The sequence below is a fragment of the Equus caballus genome, chromosome 2 (genome assembly GCF_041296265.1).
Source record: "Equus caballus isolate H_3958 breed thoroughbred chromosome 2, TB-T2T, whole genome shotgun sequence".
NCBI classification, from domain to species: domain Eukaryota; kingdom Metazoa; phylum Chordata; class Mammalia; order Perissodactyla; family Equidae; genus Equus; species Equus caballus.
This window is the reverse complement of record NC_091685.1, coordinates 4,325,546-4,341,224: the sequence shown is the minus strand read 5'-3', so window position 1 is coordinate 4,341,224 and position 15,679 is coordinate 4,325,546.

Here is a 15,679-nt window from a genome sequence, read left to right as displayed (position 1 = left end):
AGCGTTTGATTAGAATCTGGGAAGCCAACTGGCTTCATCACATATGCACGTCAAACACACGAAGCATCGTGTTGAGAAGTATGAGACCACGTCTGGCCTCAACGATAAAGAGCTCTGTGAGTGATTAGGGATACTCATCAGAACGGCAAAGGACAGAAATCCAAACCGAACTACGATAAACTAAGAGAAAATGGACTGGCTCATTAACAGGCGTGACTGCAGGAGGAGGTGCCTCCAGGCACAGCCAGAGCCAAGGGTGCACCTGATGTTGCAAGGGCTCTTCTCTCTCTGTCCCTGGCTCTGTCTGACTGGTTGGCTACATTTCCTGTCCTGCCTTTTTATTGGGTGGGCAATATGGCTGCTGGCAGTCCTAGACAATCATAGACTTCCACCTTAGTAACCTCCAGGGAAAGACAATCTTTCCAGTTAACTTGGATGGACTGTCCTGGGGTGATTTCTGATTGGCTAGGTTTGGGTAATTTGTTCATATCCAAACCAATCAGGTGGCCAGGAGAGAGAGTCTTTTGATTGCTAGATTTGGGTCACATTTCCTGTGGCTGGTGGGGTGGAGCACTGTGATTGACAGCCCCACCTAGACCTCCCAGAATGGGGAGATGCATCCTTTCTTTTAAAAGAAAACCCAGGATCCATTCTTGGCAGAAAGTGTTTGGGAAAGCCACTGGGCAGGGAAATGCTGTAGCTGGGTACTAACACCAGCTATATGTGTGGGAGACGGATTGTGTCACACAGGCCACACGTTTTCCATCACAGAATTAGGTAAGGCCCTGACAACTCTTAAATTCTATTCTCATGAGTAAATAGCTCAGAATAAGTGGCTCTGCACTGAATTCAAGAGGTTTGCCTTGTGCTTTCAGCATGAGTGGTACCAATGAAATGAGTGGCAAGACTGGCCAATGCTCTTCTCCATTCTTGGCCTTAGTTTACTTTTCTTCTAAAGTGAAGGGGTTGATCTTGTAACCAGATGTCCTCTCAAAGTGCCATTCCCCTCTGACATCCCCATCCCTTCCAGCAAGAGCCCCCTGGAATTCCACTCCCCTGCCCCCAGGCCCTGAGCGCAGCCTGGGCAGGGCTGCAGGACTCAGCACCCTCTGCCTGTTCCCAGCAGGCTGCCTCTGAGGCTGGGCGTGCTTGCTGCCCTGGGCCAGCAGGTGTCTGGGGGAGCTCTCCAAACCCCAGCCTACTCCTGTCTTTGCCGTGTTGGCCCTGCATATTAGTCGGATGCCTTCCTTGTTTTTCTGTCTTCACCAAAAGAACAGTTTATCCCACAGCTTTGAACGGAGAACATGCTTTTCATAACCTGCTGAGCTGGAGCTGTTGAAGCCCTGGGGCCCTCTCCACGAAACTTTAAGGTCAATCACTCTGAATGTCCACCCCGAAGAAACACATTTGCAAACAGCATAGGGAGAAGGAATCTTCTGGGCTCCAGCCCTGTCCAGGCTGATTTCTTTGTTCCAAGCCCTGCTCTCTTCTTCATCCCGTTATTTGATCAGACTTTTTCACCCATTGCAGGTATTGCCCAGTTGCTCTGTGTGATTTCCTGGGTGACATCTGGGTTCTGGCTCCTCACTCCTCTGAAGAATGTGGTTTGGATGAGCACACAACAATTGCAGCTTGTCTTCTCCAGTCCCGGGGGACACGGGGTTATTTGAGTTTAGAGGCGCACAAAGACTTTATAAACACCCTGGATTCAGAGCCGAGATTGGCTGCCCAGGCTTTGTTGGCTCACAGCATGTGCGCCGGGCGTAATGGCTTGATTTGGGATTAGGGAGCATTGCCTGAGCAGCCTCCGCCCCTGACACCTGTATAAGATGAAGTTCAACTGGAGAGAAAGGCGGTTACTCATCCTGGCTCAGCGCACAGTGACTTCACTGCGGGGAAATCGACCCTCGGCCCCGGCCGAAGCACGGGCTGGAGAGCAACTGATGTTTCAGTCTTTGCTGACACTGCCAGCAAAACCAGAAAGGGAAGCGAGGGAAGCGGATATTTTCTGAGTGCGTGACTCTGAACCTTGTTTCAATTTCACGATGTCCTAGTAAAGTCACAAATATTCTGATTCTGTTGAAGAAAAGGAAACCGAGGCCAGGGGAGGGAAGACACACAGCTGGCAGGTCTCTGGCCATCGCCCAGGGCTGCCCCTAAAACCCAGAGGGCAGGGGAGGAGGCACGGGCCCGAAATGAGGAGGCCACGCAGACCATCCAGCCACTGCGTCTCTGAAGGCCATCACTCCATTTCTTGGATTCTGGTTATTAGTCTGTAAACTGGAGCAATTAGGCATCCAGAGGATCTGGCTGGGTGGGAGGGAGGCGAGATGGAAGGCCAGGGGAACCGGGAGGGGAGTTGGCCATGTTGCTCCGTGCCCCTGGCCCACTGCAGGAAGGAAGGGCTGGTTTCTTCAGGAAACGCAGAGGGGCTTGCTCTTTCCTCTTCACACCAACAGGAGGCAGCAGACAGCAGTGAATGTCTAGTCTTTATTCCCCAGAAAAGCCCACTTTTATTCTACTTCCTGGCTCTGTGATTTGGGCGAGTTCATTCGCTTCTCTGGGCCTTAGTTTCCTTATCTAATTAGGGACGGTAATCCCCACCCCACACAAATGCCTCACGTGGTTTTTGAGATGATAATAAGATCTTGGATTTAAATCGTTTTGTCAATCAAGTCTGGGCCCACTTGAGTTTAACGTCTTCCCAAGTCTATCGTCTTTCATGAAAATTTCCTTTAAATCTTCTCTAGAAGTGGATGAGCTATGAGAAAGCCAATACAAATAAAAGAGGTGATTGTTATAAAATATTATCTGACAGCTGTTCTGAGAAAACACATTTTTTTCAACTTGCAATTCTCAATTGGAACCACAGTTGGATCGTGAGTGATATTCATTCACTTGAGAAATACCTAATGATTACTTTCGATGTGCAAGGACACTTTGGACACAATTCCTGGCCTTGAGGAGCTTATGGTGAAGTGGGGGATAGAGGCTGTGACTGCTTGAATTTAAGCACATACACATGGTTAAATTATTTGAGTTTAATTATGATGAGTGCTGAAAAGTAGGACTGACTACCCCAAGAATACAGGATAGGGAGACCTAACCCATATGTTTGGAGGGTTAGAAAGTGATGTTTGAAATGAAATCTGAAAGAGGTGTGGGGGTTAGGTAGGTGAAATGGAAGAGGAAAAACAATTCCAGGCATTGAGAATAGTAGGTGCAAAGGCCCTGAGGTTCCAGAGTAACAAGGAAGGTCAATGTACATAGACATAGAATATTCATGACTTTTCTATCTATGAGGAAAAACAATCACTGAAATATTGGGTAGACTGAAGGTCTAGGATTTTACTTTCTGATACTCATCGTACATCAAAGTCAACACAGTCAGCTTCAGGATCATAAAAATGTATTTGGTGTAATTTTACGTTCTCATATGATGATAATATTTGGCATAAGGGTAATGAGATAGTGAAAAAACCTTATTTTCAGGAACAATTATTTAAGGACCATCCCCTCAAAACTGTTTTCCTCTTTAATTGTCCACTCTGCCCCTCCTGACCTTGACATCGCCAATGGCCCTGTGTCGCTTCGTGACCTGGTCCCAGTGCGTTTTCTAGACTTGGTTCCACTCCTTTCTCTCACTGCTGTCTGTTTTACACAGTCAGGCTCTCCCTGTTGCCCCCAAGCCCTGCTCCTCCTGCGCCACACCTTGGCTCTGACGCTCTCTCAGCTCACTTGTCTTTCTCCTCTCTCCTGAATTGACCCCCAGCCTCCGCCAGGCCCTGGGGAAACGCTGGGTCCTCCTGGAAGCCTGGGCGGGGTGACTGCCTGGTCAGCTCAGGGTGTTCCCCACTCACACTCTCTGTGACCATCTATCACAACCAGCATAGGCTCTGCTCACATCAGGGTCATTTCTGTCTGTGCCCGTCTCTCAAAGGACTGGGAGCTCCTTCAGGATGCAGACTGCATCGACTTAAGACTTAGTGCAGCGCAGAGCACGCGGTAAGTAAACGCTTCATCCCCGCCGAATTCAATAGGTGACTAGGAGAATTTCCTCGGGAGTTCTGGGGTTGATAAGGAATTTCTGCCGAGGGAGGTTTTTCGTTTAAACATAAGATTACTTGATTTTATTTATATGTAATAGAAAATGTTGGCCACAACCTAGATGTCTGTAAGAGGGATTTGTTTGCATAAATTAAGCTAAGCATATATAATGGGATACTACACAACCATGAACTATGAGGTAGAAACACCCTTATTGCTAACGGAAGATGTCCTCAGTATATTGACAAGTATAAAGAGAAGGTTGTAAGATCAGATGTGTGTTGTATCCCTTTTAACGCATGGCACACTGTTGGGGGAGTCTGGCGGCAGGGGAACGTAGCTGCCTCCATCCCTTCCTCCCCTTCAGGTAACAGCCCCGAGCAGGGCTGGGAGTGGGAGGAAAGGGAGGTGACAGAGGAGGCTGCGAAGTTCCTGGGAGATGCCCTGCCATAGCGGAAGGGACTTTAGGGGCATTCTCAGAAGGTTGGGAGCAGAGTAATGGTTCCAGGTATAGGATAGGTCTCCTGTTGGCACCTGATCTGCCGCTGGAGGATTCCCTCACCCCAGGGATGGGAAGACCTGTGTATTTAAACCCTGGGAGGCCCATGGGAAGAGCAGCAAAGAGGAAGGCATTTCTCCTACAAGGAGGCAGGACTGTCCATGTGGCCCAGGGAAGTGGCAGTGTTGGAAGTCAGGAGCGACAAAGCAGAACTGCCCCAGGGGGCCCGGGCAGTCCACGCAGATGAGCTGGAAGCCAATGGTGCTGGGATGGGGCCACATGGGGCAGTGGCCTGAGAGGAGCCACATGGCAGCAACACAGTGATTTGGGGGCGAGAGGTGACAGGCACAGGGGCAAAGACTTGGACTGGCTTTGGAGCATAGGTGGGACCCCTCTAAAGATGTCCAGGGATATCAGAGGAGGAACCTTGGAAAAGGGTCTGGGGCCTGATGACAGGCAGGGAGAAGCCATCAAGTCAAGGTGTGACAATTCATCACACCACAGGGGAGCCCGCCATCTGGGGAGCCCTGCAGGATATGGGGGTTACATTTGCTTCGTAAATTACATACTCACAAAGAAAAGCCTGGAAAATAGACATCAGGATATTAACAACAGTTGTCTCTGGGTGGATGGATGAGTGTTTTTCATTTTTGTCCACGCCCGGGATCCAAACCTGTGAACCCAGGCTGCTGAAGCGGAGCCCGTGAACTTCACCACCACACCACCGGGCCGACCCCTTTTCTTCTTTTTGGTATCTCTGTCTTTTCTGATTTTCCTGAAAGGAACATGTGTTACTCTTGTAGTAAGAAAAAAAGCCCCAATAAAAGTTGTTTAAAAAAAATCAAATTACAGAACACACATTGCTTGGGGACACGCTGGGAGCACAGCCATTTTACACGAAACGGTGGCCAATGTAGAGACTGTTACAGCGATCCTCGCTCATGATTCCCTCCTCCACGCCCATGGCCAGGAGGATTTCCCAGGGGTGCTAAGTCCCCCACAGCGTGCCTGCGTGGATGCAGCAGCCGCTCACTGCATACACCCACTTTCTGCACAGCCCTGCCAGCAGCCACCTCACTAGCTCCTCCCAGGAGGCACTGTGCCTCTCCTCTCCTGGGTTGGCCTGCCTGTTTCCTGAACCTTGCCCACCAGAATCGGGAGTACAAGGGTGGGTGGGGGCCAATGTAAGTCACGTGGTCATGGTCCCAATGTTTGATGTGCTGTGGTGAGGCCTGCATAGCCAAATGCTTGAGAAGTCACTGTTTTTACCAGTGCCTCAGCCCATCAGCACTCATCTAGGCTCTTCGCATTTGTCCCTCCACTTCTTGTTGGAGCTCAAGGCCTTCTTGGGGTCCCAGGTTTTTTGGCAAGGGTCCGGACAGCCTGCCCAGCTCTTGCAGCCCTGGCCCTCCCAGATCATCTTCCTAGCACCCTCTGACCATGAGTACAGTCCTGAGATAAATAACCACATCGCCTGGGAGTTGATGATGTTGGGTGTCTGACTCAAGTGTCCCTTGTATGGGATTGTCAGTACTGTGTTTGGACCATGGAATTGGACCCTGCCCATCCTGACCTGCTGGATTCTCATTTGGTTTTGCCATGCTATAGGTAGGGTCTAGTGGAAAGGACTCTCCTAGCCTCGGCCCAGAAAGCCCTTGTGGTCTCTCCCTGCTTGCCTCCCTGAGCTCACCCAGTACCACCTTTCCTCGATCTTCTACACTTGAGCCATACCGGTCTTCTTTTGGTTTCTTTAATCTGCTAAGCTTGTTTCTACCCCAGGGCCTTTGCCTTCCCTTGCTCTTCCGTCTCCCTGGGTCCCTTCCCTTGGTGGTTCTTTTCCACTATAGGGTTCAAAGTCACCATCCCAGGGAGACCTTCCCTGTCCACTGCCAAGGATGCCCCTCCAGGCTCTCTCTCCACCAGAGGTGGCAACTTTGTCTGCACAGAGCTGGATAGTGAACATCTTAGACTCTGTGGGACACATGCCATCTCTGTTCTTTATAACCCTTTACAAATGTAAAAATCATTCTTAGCTTGCGGTTATATGCAAAGACAGACTGTGGCGGGGTTTGGACTCTGGGCTGTATTTTGATAACCTCTGCTCCAGAGCGTCATCCTGATTCGTTTGCTTCACATTTTATCACCATCTGGAATTATCCTTGTGTTTATGAACTTGATGTTGTTGGTCCCTCCCACTAGAGGGTGAGAGGTGTGCCTGACTCACATCTCTGGCGTCTGGCGCAGTGCCTGGCACTTAGTAGGCCCTCAATACATTTTTGTTGGATTAATAAATGAATGGATGAATAAGTGAATAATAGATTTCAGAGGCCAATGAATTTGGGTTTGAATCCATGTCTGCGTTTGGGTAGCGTGTAAACTTAGGCAGACCATTTAGTTCTAAGTCTCAGCTTTATCGAGTTAAAAGGCCAATGACAAAGCTCACTGCCTGCTTTGCTGGGTGATGAATTGAGAGGACCCAGCTGGGAGAAAGCTCTCAGTGAACATTAGCGCCCCTCTGCTTCAGTCCTTTGGCAGGACTTAAGGGACAGCATCTCCAACTCATTTTACTGCCCAGTCCCCAGCCTGCATTGCCCCCTCCCTCAGCTTTCCCTTGGCCCACCCTCATCAAGGTCCCAGCGTGCTTCGTGGCAGAGCCTCTCCAAGTATGACAAACCTCTTGGAACAGCTAACAGAGTGTTTACAGCAGAGAGAACTGCACGAAGCTGGGATGAAGGCCACTGGGGTGATTGATGGAAACTGAGAGATGGGAACTGATGGAAACTGTTCCCGTGGGTGTGCAGATCCCCTTGGATTTAGAGGATGGCCCCCACCCCTCTGCGATCCTGGCCAGGCCTGACTCTGGCTCTGTAATTCCCCTGATTCTCAGGAGAAGGATGGGAGGAGACGGCACAGCCAATGCAGAGCCTCCCGTCTCCCCCCAGCAGAGCTTCTTGCCTTTGAGCGCCAAGGAACTGGAACAAGATCCCTGAAATGTGTGTACTGCCCAGCAGTGGCCACGTGGAGGGTCTTGGAGGAATCCATAATCCTGGAATGTCGGAGCAGAAGGGAGCTGTGAGAACCCTTGCGAAGCCCTCCATTGGCCTCTCCTTCCCTTTCTCTCCACTGTTGCCCCCTCCAGCCTTGTCCACTCTCTCCTGGTGGGTCTGGCCTCTCGGCAGCTGTAATGGTCCCTCTAGTCCATTCTCTTTCTGCTGCCAGAGTCCTCTCTAAGCCTGAGCAGACCAGTCCTTGCTTTTAAGTCCCTACCCCTTGATGGACCCCCATTGCCTCTGGACGAAGTCTAAATCCGCAGTCCATTCTGTGATGCCATCTGTAGTCTGGGACCCATGAGCCTTTCCCCACCACCGGTCACTCACCTCCCTCCACTGTCCCACCACTCCTCCCTGGGCTCTGCCCTGTCACAGCTTCACGTGGGCTGGATCAAATGCCACCTCTCCTGTAAGACCGTCCTTGACCGTCCCCGTCCCCTGCTCCAGCACCGCATGGCCCTCTCAGCAGGCCTCTAGAGAAGCTCTGTGGACACGTGGCTCTACCTCCTGTCACTAAAAGCTGACACGTGAGGGTCTGAACAGATGTTTCTCCAAAGAAGACACACAGATGGCCAACAGGCACATGAAAAGGTGTTTAACATCATTTGCATCAGGGAAATGCAAATCAAACCCACAATGAGGTATCACCTCACATCTGTCAGAATGGCTATAACCAACAAGACAGGAAACAATGAGTGTTGGAGAGGATGTGGAGAAAAGAGAACCCTCATCCACTGCTGGTGGGAGTGCAAACTGGTGCAGCCACTGAGGAAAACAGTGTGGAGATTCCTCAAAAAACTAAAAACAGAAATACCATATGACCCAGCTATCCTACTACTGGGCATCTATCCAAAGAACCAGAAATCAATAATTCAAAGAGACCTAATGCAGCCCTGTGTTCATTGCAGTGTTCTTCACAGTAGCCAGGACGTGGAAGCAACCCAAATGGCCGTCAAGAGATGAATGAATAGAGAAGATGTGGTGTATATATATACAATGGAATACTACTCAGCCATAAAAAAGACAAAATTGTCCCATTTGCAACAACATGGATGGACCTTGAGGGTATTATGTTAAGTGAAATAATCTAGACAGAGAAAGACAAACACTGCATGATTTCACTCATATGTGGAAGATAAACACATGGATAAAGAGAACAGATTAGTGGTTATCAGCGGGGAAGGGGTTGGCTAAGGGGTAACAAGGCACATATATATGGTGATGGATGAAAGTAAACTGTTGGTGGTGAGCACCATGCAGTCTATACAGAAACTGATATATAATAATGTACACCTGAAATTACACAGTGTCATAAGTCAGTGTGACCTCAATAAAACAATTAAACAGTGGACATGCCACCCTTGCTAGCCATGAGCCAGCTCCGCCCTGTGCCAGGGCTTAAGTCTTCACCCAGCGGCTCACAACCACCCCTGCTTGCTTTGTGGATAGAGAAAGGGAGGGCTGCGATGTGAGTAGCTTGCTGGGCCACATGGCTAGGGATCATTGGAGCCCGACTTTAGTGGAGGGTGCCCACAGGGGCCGTGCCTGTCCTGCCTGGGCCCCTGCGATGTGACGAGGACACCGCGAGGTCATCACAACCACAGCCCGCTGCCTGCTGCGCGGGCGCCACCTCGCTCTCAGAAAGAACAAAGGAGCAGACACGACTGGGTCTCCACCGCCTGGTGCAGGCAGGAGCGCAGCAGAGGGGAATGAGTTGCTGCAGGGCACGCAGCATGCTCATGCTGGGTGCAGGTGACCATTCTTGTCTCAGAGGAATCTGTCCCAGGGCTAGGAGTGGACCCTGCTTCTGGGACAGGGGCATGACATTGGCAGTTCCCCAAATTTGTGCGCACTCAGTCCTTTCATTGGTGGCACCCGTCGGCTGGATGCTGCCTCTTCACAGTCCTCACAAAGGTGAGTGACAGTGCCGCTGATCAGGTCAGTCTGTGGGGAGCTCTCTCTAAGCCAGCACCCTGAGGTCCCCAGAGTCGAAAGTGATTTCTACCCCATGGACTCCATGTGTGTATCCTGTCTGATGGGGCATACCTGAGTCTCCAAAGTGCAGCTCCCTCCGTCTCAGGAACCTTCGGTGGCTCGCTAGAGCCTCCTGAATTAAACTCAAGCTCCTCATCACGGCTTTCAAGACCTTTCCCAATCTGGGCACTGCTTATGTTGTGCTGCACCCATAAATATCCGTGACGTCACAGTCAACGGGGAGTACTTGCTGGAGGAAGCAGTAGGATGACGTATAAGGGACACAGACCTGGCAGGCCCGCACCTGCATCACGTGTCAGTCTTACCTGCGTACCTGGGTGACCTCGGCTTCCTCACTCCAAACCTAAGCTGTTTGCAGGATGGCATGTTGCCTCTCTGACCTCCTGGAGCCCCAGGGGTAGAGGCATGAGGGGGAGGGCTGGGTCTGTTGAGGGGAGTGGGGGAAACCTTGCACATGCTGGGACTCGTTAGGGTCTCTGAAAATGTCTCCCTCTTTGCCCTCTTTCCTCCTACACGTTTTGGAATCTGTGAAGTGGATTCTGTTTAGTGACTCATGAGTGCCAGTGAAGTGCCATCCAGAGGCAGTTTAGGTGGCGCGGAAGTTCTGTTCATGAGAGTCCCGAGTTCTGGTTTAACGGTTCCTGTCATTCTCTCACCTTCCGGTCAGCTCAGGTGCCGAGAGCCTTTGGGGCTCCACGGTCAGTCCTGACAGAGCACAAGCCGTGGCCTCTGCTGACAGGAAGGCCTGGAGGCTAAAGCTGTGGGGCTCTGGCAGGTACGCCGTGCTCTCTTAGCGAATATAATTTTCACACAGCAGATGTTTTCTGCCGGTGGAAAACAAAATAATAACTGTGCTGGGACCCCCCCACTTCCATAGCTGGAGGGCCGCCAACACTCAATCAACAGCTCACTTTTGAGTGTGTTCACACACATTCTTCCAGCCTGGTCAATGGCTGAGGGCTGGCCTAGGTCCATGCAGAAGTGTGTGTGTGTATGTATGTGTGTGTGAGTGTGCAAGTGTGTGTGTGTATGTGAGATGGGATGAAATGCCCAAACCCCAACTGGCCTCAGTCAAAAAATACCTCCTCCTCCAGGAAGCCTTCCCAGAGCCCCTCAGCTGGAAATAACGACACTCTTTGGGTTCTTATGGCTTTCCACCCAGTACTCTAGGAGGCCTTACAAAGTGTGAAACAATCACACACTGGAGAAACAGAACTGAATTTGAGCCTCAGCATCCTTATGGAAGAGCTGATGATCTCAGGCAGCGTACTTGCCTGCTGAGCCCGGCTTCCTCACTTTAGGATAGGAACAGCAGTGTGCACCTGCTAGGCTATCCCGGGGCGTCATGGAGTAACACGCGTGCCCTGCAGAGAGAAGGCCCTCAGTGGACGTTTCCCTCCCGCCTTGCTGTTGCCAGCTCCGTGAGGGTAGCGCCCAGGTCCTCTCCATCTCCTCTGGCTGCGTTGGCCTCAGCACCTCCTCAGGGAAGGGGACGTGAGCATAGAAACCCTGGGGAGACGGTGTACGCTGGACACAAAGTCGGGATCAAGAAAGATTCGGTGCCATGATGAAAAATCAGCAGATAGATTTGATAAACTTGCTTGTATTCATTCACTTTCATTATATAGTGAATGTGTTACTGGTTCCGGTGACTTGGCTGTGTTGTCAACACAAACATCACAGTGAGGGAACTAGTAAGATTCTCAGATCACCTTGTTGCTGTGCAGAGAAGGCTAGTGACTTGTTTAAGGACATCGCTGTGTGAAGATCAGGTTGGACTTCTTTTTTCTCATTTTATTTATTTATTTATTTTTATTATTTTTTTATTGCAGTAACATTGGATTATAATATTATATAACTTTCAGGTGTACCTCGTAATACATTTCAAATTCTGGGTAGATTACATCGTGTTCACCACCCAAAGAGTAATTACAACCCATCACCACACATTTGTGCCTAATCACCCCTTTCGCCCTCCCCGCTCCCCCCCATGATAACCACCAATCCGATCTCTGTCTCTATGTGTTTGTTTGTCATTGCTTTTATCCTCTACTTATCAGTGAGATCATACGGTATTTGACTTTCTCCCTCTGACTTATTTCACTTAGCATAATCTCCTCAAGGTCCATCCATGTTGTCACAAGTGGCTGGATTTCATCATTTCTTATGGCTGAGTAACATTCCATTGTGTATATATACCACATCTTCTTTATCCATTCATCCCTGATGGGCACCTAGGTTGCTTCCAAGTCTTGGCTATTGTGAATAATGCTATGATGAACATAGGGGTGCATGTATCGTTACCCATCTCTGTTTTCAAGTTCCTTGGATAAACACCCAGCTGTGGAATAGATGGATCATATGGCAGTTTCTGAGGATGCTCCATACTGCTTTCTATAGTGGCTGCACCAGTTTGCACTCCCACCAGCAGTGTACGAGGGTTCCCTTCTCTCCACATCCTCTCCAACACTTGTTTTCTGTCTTGTTAATTATAGCCATTCTGACCTGAGTGAGGTGATATCTTATTGTAGTTTTTATTTGCACTTCCCTGATAGTTAATGATGTTGAAGATGTTTTCAAGTGCCTGTTGGTCATCCGTATACCTTCTTTGGGGAAATGTCTGTTCAGATCTTTTGCCCATTTTTTAATTGGGTTGTTGTTTTTTTGTTGTTGTTGAGACATATGAGTTCTCTGTATATTTTGGATATTAACCCCTTATCTGATATGTGGTTTGCAAATATCTTCTCCCAATTGTTAGGCTGTCTTTTCGTTTTGTTGACAGTTTCCTTTGCTGTGAAGAAGCTTTTTAGTTTTATGTAGTCCCATTTGTTCATTTTTTCTTTTGTTTCCCTTGCCTGGTCAGACATGGTACTTGAAAATATGCTGCTAAGATCAATGTCAAAGAACGTACTGCCTATGTTTTCTTCTAGAAGTTTCTTGGTTTCAGGTCTTACATTCAAGTCTTTAATCCATTTTGAGTAAATTTTTGTGCATGGTGTACGATAATGGTCTACTTTCAATCTTTTGCATGTGGCTGTCCAGTTTTCCCAACAGCTTTATTGAAGAGACTCTCCTTTCTCTATTGTATGCTCTTGGCTCCCTTGTCAAAAATTAGCTGTCCATATATGTGTGGGTTTGTTTCTGGGCTCTTGATTCTGTTCCATCAATCTTTGCGTCCGTTTTTGTGCGAGTACCATGCTGTTTTGGTGACTATAGCTTTGTAGTATAGTTTGAAATCAGGGAGTGTGATACCTCCAGCTCTGTTCTTTTTCCTCAGCATCCTTTTGGCTATTTGGGGTCTTTTGTTGTGCCATATAAATTTTAGGATTCTTTGTTCTATTTCTGTGAGAAATGTTCTTGGCACTTTGATAGGGATTGTATTGAATCTGTGGATTGCTTTAGGAAGTATGGACATTTTAACTATGTTAATGCTTCCAATCCAAGAGCATGGAATATCTTTTCATTTCCTTCTGTCTTCTTCAACTTCTTTCAACAATGTCTTATAGTTTTCAGTGTACAGATCTTTCACCTCTTTGGTTAAGTTTATCCTTAGGTATTTTATTCTTTTTGTTGCAATTGTAAATGGGATTGTATTCTTAATTTCTCTTTCTGCTACTTCATTGTTAGTTTATGGAAATGCAGCTGATTTTTGTATATTGATTTGGTATCCTGCAACTCGACTGTATTCACTTATTATTTCTAAAAGTTTTTTAGTGGAGTCTTTAGGGTTTTCTATATATAAAGTCATGTTGTCTGCAAATAGTGACAGTTTCACTTCTTCCCTTCCAATCTGGATCCCTTTTATTTCTTTTTCTTGCCTGATTGCTCTGGCTAGGACTCCCAATACTATGTTAAGAGAGGTGAGAGTGAGCATCCTTGTCTGGTTCCTGTTCTTAGAGGGATAGCTTTCAGTTTTTCTCCATTGAGAATATTAGCTGTGGGTTTGTCATACATGGCCTTTATTATGTTGAGGTATTTTTCTTCTACACCCATCTCATTTAGAGGTTTTATCATAAATGGATGCCGTATCTTGTCAAATGCTGTCTCTGCATCTATTGAGATGATCGTGTGATTTTTATTCTTCATTTTGTTAACATGGTGTATCATGTTGATAGATTTGCGGATGTTGAGCCATTCCTGCATCCCAGGAATGAAACCCACTTGATCTTGATGTATGATCTTTTTAATGTATTGTCGTATTTGATTTGCCAGGTTGGATTTTGAACGAGTCCTCCCAACGCTCAGATCACTGCAGGGCACCACTTATCTCTCACATGGGTATTTCTGACCAGGCTCGGGGTGCGAGTCCCAGCCCTTTGGGTGGCTTTCTGCCTGCAGCGTGCCCCTTTTGGGCTCTGTCCCTCAGAGCCTGTGACTGATGTGTGGGTGGGAGGCGCCATGCTCACTTCTCTCCTCAGTATCCCTGTGGCGGAAGAGTCAAGAATTCTTTGGTGCCTGGCAGCCCACAGCACCCGACTCCCTGGGAACATGAAAGAGTGCGGGCTGCGCTTTCACTTCTAATTTGTCTCCGGTGGAATAATCCAGAAGGTGAATTTCAGGGGTTTCCTGGAGACAGAAACGTTACCTGCCCTGTGGCCTGGGCCCAAATGGGGAACTTTCATGAAATACGGCCCAGATATTTGATGTCGCCTGGATAGAATAATGAAACACTTCTTACAAGCAATTTATGAGTCTGAACACCAGGCAGCCGACTTTCAAAGGCAGACGCCGAAGTGTCAGCAGGTTTCTCTGAAGGTCAGGGCAGAGATGAAAACTCGCCCTGGGCTAAATGAGGAAAGGTTTGAATTTGGGCCTGTGTGTGTGATGGATTTCATTCCAAGCTGTTGGCACCTTTTGCCACACCCCTCTCCTTCATTATTAGGTAAAGTCCACTGGACTTGAAATCACAGGTCTAGGTATGGATCCTGATTCAACCACTTACCAGCTGTGTGACCTTGGGAAGTCACTTGACCTCTCTGAGCATTGACATTCTCAGGAGTACAATTAAAATAACACCCTCACCTCTAGTAACATATGCAGATCAAATGTGAAAGTGCCAGGCACATAATAGTAAGTCAAAGCTTTTTTAAAATTAAAAAATTTCTCTAACAATATACTACCAGTCTGGGGACCTGAGGCCTAGCACTGATGCCATCAAAAACTTCCTGTGTCTCTTGATAAGTCATTTTTTCTTTCTAGGCTTTATTTCTCACATCTTGTAATAAAAATGACCATTTACAGAAGGCGTACTATGTGCCAGGAACTGTGAAAAACGCTTTCTGTCTCCCTCCCTACCTCCATTTCTCCCTTCAATTCTCCCTTCCTTCCAACAAATATTTACCAGGCACCCACCACGTGCTAGGCACTGTTCCAGGCACAGGTGTGGCAGGGAACAGAATGGACAAAGTCCGATGCCCCTGAACTCACATTCTAGCAGCGGAGCCAGGAAATAAACAAAGTAAATAAGTAATTTGCATAGTACGTTAGAAGATGTTAAGTTCCATGGAGAAAAACAAAGGGTGGAAGGGGATAGGGCCTGCGTGTGCGATTTTCCACAGGGGATCTGGTCAGGCCCCAGGAGAGGGGGACACTGGGCACAGGTGTGAAGGGGCAGGGACCAAGTGACTTGTGTGGGGAGCAGCGTGGCAGGTGGGAGAAGAGTGAGTGCAAAGGCCCGACGTGGGAACAAGCCTGAGGGCGGCGAGGCCCAACTGGAGTCCGCACGTGTGTGCGCGTGTGTGTGTGCATGTGTATGTGTGTGCGTGTGTGTGTGCGCGCGCATGTGCGGCAGGTGAGCAGAGGGGAGGAGGGCCGGACGGAATTGGAGCGCAGGCTCGCATCTTGGGCGCCTGGTTGGCCAATTCAAGAATGTGGGCTTTTTCTGTGAGATGGGAACATGCTGGTGAAGTGGATTTTTTGTTTTGTTCATTTTATGCATTAATGAGATTATTATTTCACAAAAATTTTAACTTTCCCTTGCTCCAGAAGCATTCCTGTTCCCTCCTAGGCACTGACTGAAACCTTGCCCTTGACTCCACCCCTCGCCCCAACGCTCTCTCCTCCTCCCTCGGTCTCCCCGTTCAGCTTT